The sequence below is a fragment of the Strix uralensis genome, chromosome 2 (assembly GCF_047716275.1).
Source record: "Strix uralensis isolate ZFMK-TIS-50842 chromosome 2, bStrUra1, whole genome shotgun sequence".
Classification (NCBI taxonomy): domain Eukaryota; kingdom Metazoa; phylum Chordata; class Aves; order Strigiformes; family Strigidae; genus Strix; species Strix uralensis.
In genome coordinates this window covers 110,826,706-110,834,970 of record NC_133973.1, presented here as the reverse complement: position 1 = coordinate 110,834,970, position 8,265 = coordinate 110,826,706, and positions in this window count along the sequence as shown.

Here is an 8,265-nt window from a genome sequence, read left to right as displayed (position 1 = left end):
CTGGTTTGATGAATATACGTAGTCTCTGGAATATTTTACTCATCTAGATGAAAATTTCTTGTAACTCACTTTTCACTGTAATTGGTGATAGGCCTTGGGAAAAGAGTTAACTATTTAAAAGGGATCAGGAAGCATTATTTCGTTTCTGAAAGCTCTTCCAAATCCCAAACCTGTAACAGAATGTATTTGTACATTTACTGGTAGATAAAAATATATGAACTGTAAATCAAGATGGAGCAACCATTCAACTATCTTCTCTTACTGACAAAGTTGTAAATTTATTGTTTCCTTTTCTGCAAATGTAGGAATTTAATCAAAACCAGAGAGGAGACCACAGGTTGAGATGGGTATTTGTTCCCAACAATATGATTCACATTTACTAGTTTATGCTTGCATATATAAAGACATTTAACATTAAATACAGACCGTTGAAAACCCATTGGCTTTGTGCAATGAGCTGTTGTCAAACTTCACAAGAGCAAAAAGTGTATTTCAGACTGCACAAAGTAGCAAAAGTAACTGAAACCACACATTTGGTTTTGCTTTGTAGTTTACTAGATGCTATTAATTTTTTCCCATTCAGCAGTGACATATGGAACTGTATAGTCATTGTGATTTCAGCTGAGTTGCACCTGTTCTTGTCAGGATAGGTTTGAGTAGAAACAAGTTGGATCCCACAGAATAGCATCAGGAGAAGCCACAGGCAAAAAGCACCATGGCATTTTCAAGGATTACTAACTACTAGTTCTTCAAGAAAAAAAAAAAAAAAGAAAAAAAACCCCAACCTGAGAACCTGAGATTGAGTTAACTTGAGAACACTGGAACAGGATTCCTGGAGAGGTGGTCGATGCCCCAAGTCTGTCAGTGTTTAAGAGGCATTTGGACAATGCCCTTAATAATTTGCTTTAACTTTTGGTCAGCCCTGAATTGGTCAGGCAGCTGGACTAGATGATCATTGTAGGTCCCTTCCAACTATTCTATTCTATTCTATTCTATTCTATTCTATTCTATTCTATTCTATTCTATTCTATTCTATTCTATTCTATTCTATTCTATTCTATTCTGGAGTTGCAGGGATTTTCCACCATGGTAAACTGAAAACCAGATTAGATTAATTTTCATAAAATTTCTGTGTTTTGTCTCTCTCCCTCTCTGTTTCCCCTTCTTTATGTCACTCACACACCAAACAGACCTGGACAGACTGGAGAAATGGGCACAGATGAATCTCATGAAGTCCAGCAGGGGAAAATGCATAGTCCTGCACCTAGGGAAAGTAACCCCAGGCACCAGTACAAGCTGAGGGCTGATCAGCTGGAAAACAGCTCTGCAGAGAAGGACCTGGGGGTCCTGGTGGACATTAAATTGAACATGGACCATCAGCGCACTCCTGGTGCACAGGAGGCCAGGAACCTCCTGGGCTGCATTAGAAGGAGCACTGCCAGCAGGTCGAGGGAGATGATCCTTCTCCCTGCTCAGGCACCATTGGGACATCTGGATTGCTGTGTCCAGTTCTGGGCTCCTCAGTAGAAGAGAGATGTGGAACTACTGCAGTGAGCCCAGTGCAGGTTTGCTAAAATTATTAAGGGACCAGAGCATCTCTCATATGAGGAGAGGCTGAGAGAGCTGGGACTGTTTAGTCTAGAGAAGGCTCAGGAGGATCTCAACAATGTGTATAAATACCTCATGGGAGGGAGGAAGAAGAGGGACCCATACTCTTCTCAGTGGTGCCCAGTGGAGGCAATGGGCACAAACTGAAACATGAAATTCTATCTGAACACAAGAAAACATTCTACTGTGAAGATAGTCAGACACTGGCACAGGTTGCCCAAAGAGGCTGTGTTGACCTGGGCAACCTGCCTGCAGCTGACCATGCTTTGGGCAGGAGGGCTGGACCAGATGATCCTTGGAGTTCCCCTGTCCATGCTGTGATTCCATGATTCATGTCAGTGCAAAAAACTCAGTGGCTTCTAGCTCACTGCCTCCTCCTGATGTGTTTTCTCATCTCTGGAGCTGAGTAAACAATATCTTTACTAGGGAATGATTTGTTCAATAACTTGTTAGTAAAGACCTGCTCTGTTCCTCCTCCTGCCTGTAGCCACATGCTTTTCCAGTTTTTCCACTGCCTTTTTGTGGCATGGGTTCACATTTCACAGCCAGCTTTTGCCCTGAGCCCCTTTTGTTTTTACTAAGCCCTCTGACTGCAACAGTGCCATTAGCTTCGGTAATATATGGCTCCAAGACTGCATGGCTTCAGGTAGGTGCAAAGTATACCTGGAAAGCTATAGAAAGAAAAATACCAATAAAGTATGGAGTTCCTGGATCGCACAGAAAAATCATTTTTCTTTAACTCAACAAATACGGTCCATTTAAGTGTATTTAATCAAACAGTACCTGGTGAAGGTTGTAGCAGTCTCTGTATCTAGAGAGTCTCTTGCACGCCTGGCCACCTTGGCACTACTGTCAAATTAACCCATCATATTCATCTGCCCTCAGCATTACCCAAGTAGTCCCATCCTGAAACAATGTCACACTTTTCACTTAGCAAATCTTCAACTCTGTGGAGAGTTTACTGAATTAATTCTCAGCTTTCAGCCCTTCTCTGCCTGCCAGCTTACCAGAAAGGTTTGTCTCTGTAAGCTTAAAGTCTTGCCTGGATTTCCTATAAATATCTTTTAACGTGGGAACAAACCTTACTCCTCTTCCATGAAGCTTGTCCACCCTCCTCTCTCTACTGTCTCACCCTGTGGTACTCTGGTGAGGCTGAATCACCATGAAGCATCATGCTCTGGTGTACTTGAGCTCTTTTCCTTCAGAGCCTTTTTTTTTTTTTCATTGAGATCACCGGGAAAGGCATCTGCCTATAAGGTTATTTACAAAGTCCATATACCTCCCATTCTTCTTGACGAGACCATTTTCACTGCATCAGTTATGGCTGTCTGAGGAAACATTGTGAGTTACAGCCCAGCTGCTTCCCCAGCTGAATGACCTTTTCATGTCTGCAGCCCCTCGTACGCTCTCAAAGACAATGGCCCCACTCTGTGGCTACAGCAGAGGATTACATGACTCAAATTCAGGGTGAAAAAGTAGCCTGAAGTCCTTTTTTTTTACCCTCCATCAAATGTGGGCTTGCTCTTGACTATGTCTTTGGCATAACATAGAGCAGCCCTCAAGCTGCTTTACACTACGTGAACTATGTGATGCCAGCCAGTCTGATGTGCAAATGGGACCCACCTGCAATCACAGCCCCACTCTCACACCATAGGTCCATAAAGCTCCTGGCTTTGTCAGATCACCTGTAAGTGGGGTGGCTCAAAGTGGCTGAGATGTTGTCCCAGGCTGGGGCTTGGTCAGGGACACTTTGCTAATGCCAGATGAAGGTGTTTTCATGGCTCCTCTCAGGTCTGTGCTTTGGAAATAAAAGCAGCATCAGCCTTCTGTGTGTTTGCTATCAAGGCCAGGTAAGTGCATTAGTGTAATCATGGTAATCACTATGCAGGTGATGGTGAAGCAGGACCAGGTGAGATGAGCTATTTTTCACTTCTGTTTTCTTTGGTTTAGATCAGTGGGAGCTGATCACCCACTGTAAGTCTGAAAATCCCAGCAGGTGGCAATCAGCATGTCTAGGATCTCCACAAGCTTCCAGGAAATTGGACTGGGCTTCTTTGCATGGTTTAAGTTCACCTTCTGTTCCTTATGGACAGCAGCACAATGGGTGCATTCGTTTCAGCAGTTAACATGCTTGCCAAAAGATGCAGCTTCAATAAAATTAACCTCTGTGAGCAGCTCCAGTTAAAAAATTAAAAGCAAAAAAAAGCCTATTTTTAAAAGTATAATCTAATGTATAATTTTTTACAAACTTCAAAAGTTTTCTTTGGAAAATTATATTTTTGCCAAAATATCTATTTCTTAAGAATAATGGAAAAACTGTTTGGTTGAATTATTAAAAATGGAGCATTTTATTCCAGCTGTGCTGACATAAATATTTTTGTCCACACATTTTTCTAGGTAAGACATTCTACTGTTTAAAGGGACATATAATTACCCCATCCATTTATTTTTCTGCCTTATCCTCAATAAATGTGTGTAGGTATCTGTCAGAGCAATTTTGCCACACATATTTATTTATGAAGCTGCACTTGTAATACTGCATATGGATTTGGTCATACAGACCAGGTCCTAGAATATGTTTACGTCTCTTTTTTTTTTTGTCATAAAGTATTATTAGTAAAGTATAAGATGGAGACTAAGCCGTTAGCTAATGAATTGTGCCCTTGCTGCCCCTTCAACACACAGATGAGTTTGGTTTTTTTCTTAGAATATAAGTTATAGCCCATAAATCATTTGCATGGCTTTATCCTGAGCCTGGGCAGTTGCTGACAAGAAATAAGCGCAAAGGACACATTTATGTCAGAGGTTCCCTGCATGGATTGCTCAGGGCAAATCCTGCTTCAGCTCCCTGGATGCTCCTCCAGTGCTGGGACCTGTGTGCCAGGGGCTGTCTGCCAAGGTACCCCCATGACCACACCCCTTTTCTGAAACAGCTTTGGGATGCAAAAGATAGAAGTAAACATGGAGGCTTGCAGATGATATTAATCTAGGACAAGCTTCAAACACCTGCCAGGACAAAGGAATGATACAAAGGCACCCAGCGAGAACAGAAGCGTGGCAAGGAGCAAAATGAGATGCAGCCTGAAAAGCATGGAAATTAATGTGTCTGAGGCAGAAGTGGACTGAAAAAGGACCACTGGTGGTGGGAGAAACATGGCCAGCAGTGACAGAAAAGCATCTTCTGATGAGAGAGGGGTGCTGAATTAGGCACAAATAGGCAATATTTCAAGAAAAAGGTAAGTAGGGCTACCACCCCCCACGAGGCACACAGTCCCTTTTTCTCCTGTCCTCAGTGTCAGAGCTGGGGGCCACATGGGGACAGGTAATGGGCAGGGGGAAACCGAGGTTAGTACCTGGGCAGGTAACTTCACTGGCCCATGCATGGGAAGCCCCCCTAGCCTTGGTCGCATGCCTTGCAGGGCCTCCCCTCCTGCTGCAGCTCTGGCTGTCACTGCTCTGCTCCTGAATCCTTTGCCCCTGGCAAAGCATTTTCTGCTCAGGGCATACGAGAGTCCTACTTCTTCCCTTACTCTAATGCTTTTTTGCTGTCTTGTTGCATCCGAAAGCTCCAAAGGATTGCTCAATAAACTGCATTTCATCTGGAATGCCATCAAAAGGTTCTCAGAGGCTGTTGTGATGCCTCTCCACAGAGCCCGGGCTGCTGGGCAGGAGCCAGAGCAGCTGCCTCAGGGCACCCCCCTAACACAGCCCACTGGTCTGCAGCCTCTGTTCACCCAGAACCACTGACGAGGCAGGGGGATGGATGTGACCAATGGCACATAGAGCCTGGCCTGTGTGCCTAGCACACAGCCATAACCTTTACGGGGAAGTGTGGCTTCACCAAAAGCAGGTGGAATTAATAGTGTGACCCGACAGGTCCTTCCTCATCTGGAGACACTGAGCTGGTGTTTCCCGTCCTATCACCTGCCAGTACCCCAGCTCTCGCATTGTGTAGCTGCACACTTTGGCACATGTGAAACTAACTGCTCTTCAAAAACTGTTCTTTACATGTCCAGAGTGGGCTTTTTGATGAAAAATACCTCTATCCTCACAGTAATTTTGCATGTTATTGTAATATTGTTGGAAAACCCATAGGACTGTGCCTAGTCTATAGAGTAAGATGCCTGAAGAATGAGTAACATAAATTTTCATTAGCTTCTTTAAAATAAAATCTGCTTCATTGTTTTCAGTTTCCATTCATGCTTTAAGAGGTTGGTTTTATTCAGAAAATAACTCCTGAGTGAACATGTCATTGTATCTGCAGGAATAATTTTCCTTTGTTAACTTTTCTATATTTGAGGAACTTGCAAATACGCTATTCCAGATTACACCCCTATGTTATTCTCAGGAAGAAATGGCCAAATTTGCAATTTCGGCCATCAGTATGAAAACAAGTGCTTGTGGGGGAAAAAGGGTAACACCAATGTCTGATCCCAACAGTGGGTTAAAGGCTGGATTAGCTTTCCCAGACAATTTTGTTAGACCCAGGTGGTCCCAATTTCATGGTGTTTGTTGGAGGCATGGAAAAAACTGCCAGCTCTGATGATGCCAAGTGAGGGCCAAGTCTGTGCTTTGCAGTGGATGAGGTGAGCTCCTGTGGTCCCATCCTCACCCAGAATGGGTATCTACCACACAGGCTCCCTCCTACACTGCCACATTCTCCCACATCCCCTGCTCTTGCACAGGCTGGTGGCCCAGGATGAACCTGGTCCTTGCACAGATGCTCTGGAAGGACCGTGTCCAGGGTCCTGGCTTGGGCAAGTCCACACTGCATGTTTCTGATGGTTCTGTGACTCCAGTAACCTCCACATCTTTCAAAAGAGCAAGCCCAGTAAAGTGCCCCTTTCGCAAGTATCACACACCCTTGCCCAAGTTCCATTCTCAGTTACAAATGTGAGGACAGCAAAGGTGTTCTGGAGACACACAACCAATGAAAAGAGAAACATCTCATCCTCTGATGTTTCTCATAACTGCAGCTGAGACACACTTCTGTCAGCCCAGCTGCTGTCATCAAGTGGTTTACTGTGGCTGTTGGCACGTAGGGTCAAATGTTACTGATTAAAGCACTCTGCCACCTCCTCTTGAATCTCTCTTTTTTTCATCTAGGATGTAGATATTTCTCTGGTTTCAATATCATAAAATCTTCAACCTACTGTTGCAGGTAGATAAAAATGCTAATTCTTCGATGCACATTTTAGCTGGCCTCAGTAGCTCAAGCTACATGTATGTATTGAAAAGGGACCCAGCAGCTGTATGTAACATAATCAAGCCCACTCCCCAGAAGAATTTCCAGAAAAAACTATTGGTAAACTACATTGTATTAGAAAACATTGTAGTAATGTTGAAAGTAGATTGGACTGACAGATTTATAATTGCTTGGATCTACTGAGAATTCAGACAAGGCAAGCTGTTTGACCAAAGGCTCTTTCTAGTGTCTAACTCATGAGTATTCATTAAGTGGAAATGTAGGCTGCTGCAATGAAGAATAATATCAGATACAATAACTTGAACTTTGGCAAGATCAAAAACAATTAGTTAGGTAGTAGAGTCAGAGTGCTTCATTTAAATTGGAAGAGAAGACAGGGGAAAAAAAAGCTTTGCATGATTTTGCATTACAAAAATGACTGTAATTTGTAATACAAGGGTGGTTACAGAGAGAAAGACAAAGTAGAAAAAATAGCAAGTCAGACAGACTGGCTGATAAATACCTTTGCTCAGCTTGGGTCCTCCTAGCTTCTGCCATCCAGATTTGTTCAAAATGACTATCAAAAAGGCAGAGGTCTGCTGTTGCTCTCTCCCATGCCCTATTCCACCTGAGTAGATGACCTCTTAAAGCAACTCTGCTGGGACGGTCTTCTGGGATGGTCTTCTCAGATAGTTTTTGGTTTGCTTACTTAAAGACAGATCCAGCAGGGTGAAAGGTAAACACCAAGGAAGTTTTAATGAGAATAGAACTGGATATATAAATAAAGAGGTATACAAATAAATACATAGAGAATAAGAAAAAGGAGTTGGAAAATATGTGTAGATAGAGAGACAGAAGAGGTGCAAATTCAGTCAAATTCTATCTTCCAAAAAAAAAAAATGGATGCAGAAAGACAAGAGGAAAAAAAATAGAAAAAATATTGCTTTGTGGCAAAGCACCCACCAGCTATTTCCTATTTACAACTAGAAACCCACCATGCAAAATGGACAAGTGGAAGGGTAATTAGGAAAACTGATATGATTATGTGTTTGGGGAGCATGGTATCTGCTCTGCCCGTGTGTTCGGCTGCTCCAGGAAATGTGCCAGAGAGAACAGAGAATAAGAGTCACCTCTGCAGACAAGAAATCATGGGCAGGTGGCCTCTGCCTTCAGTAACAGCAGGATCCGTGAACTTTGAGTGAGGTTTAAGCAAGGCAGGATCTGCTCCTCATCTGCTTCCACCTACACCCCCTCCAGACATCATCGGGGACTGTCCTGGCAGCTTCAGGTGCCCACGGCTGGTGGGTGCCAGCCTCTACCTCTCCTCTCCCCAGCAGCCAGGACGCTGAAGGAACTGCTGTGAGATAGCATGACTCCCTGTGAACATCTGCATACTGACCAGCTATAAATGCCTTAGGACAGCTTCACGACCACCTAAAGCAATTATCTGGCCTATCTCTTGCCTGGAAAAA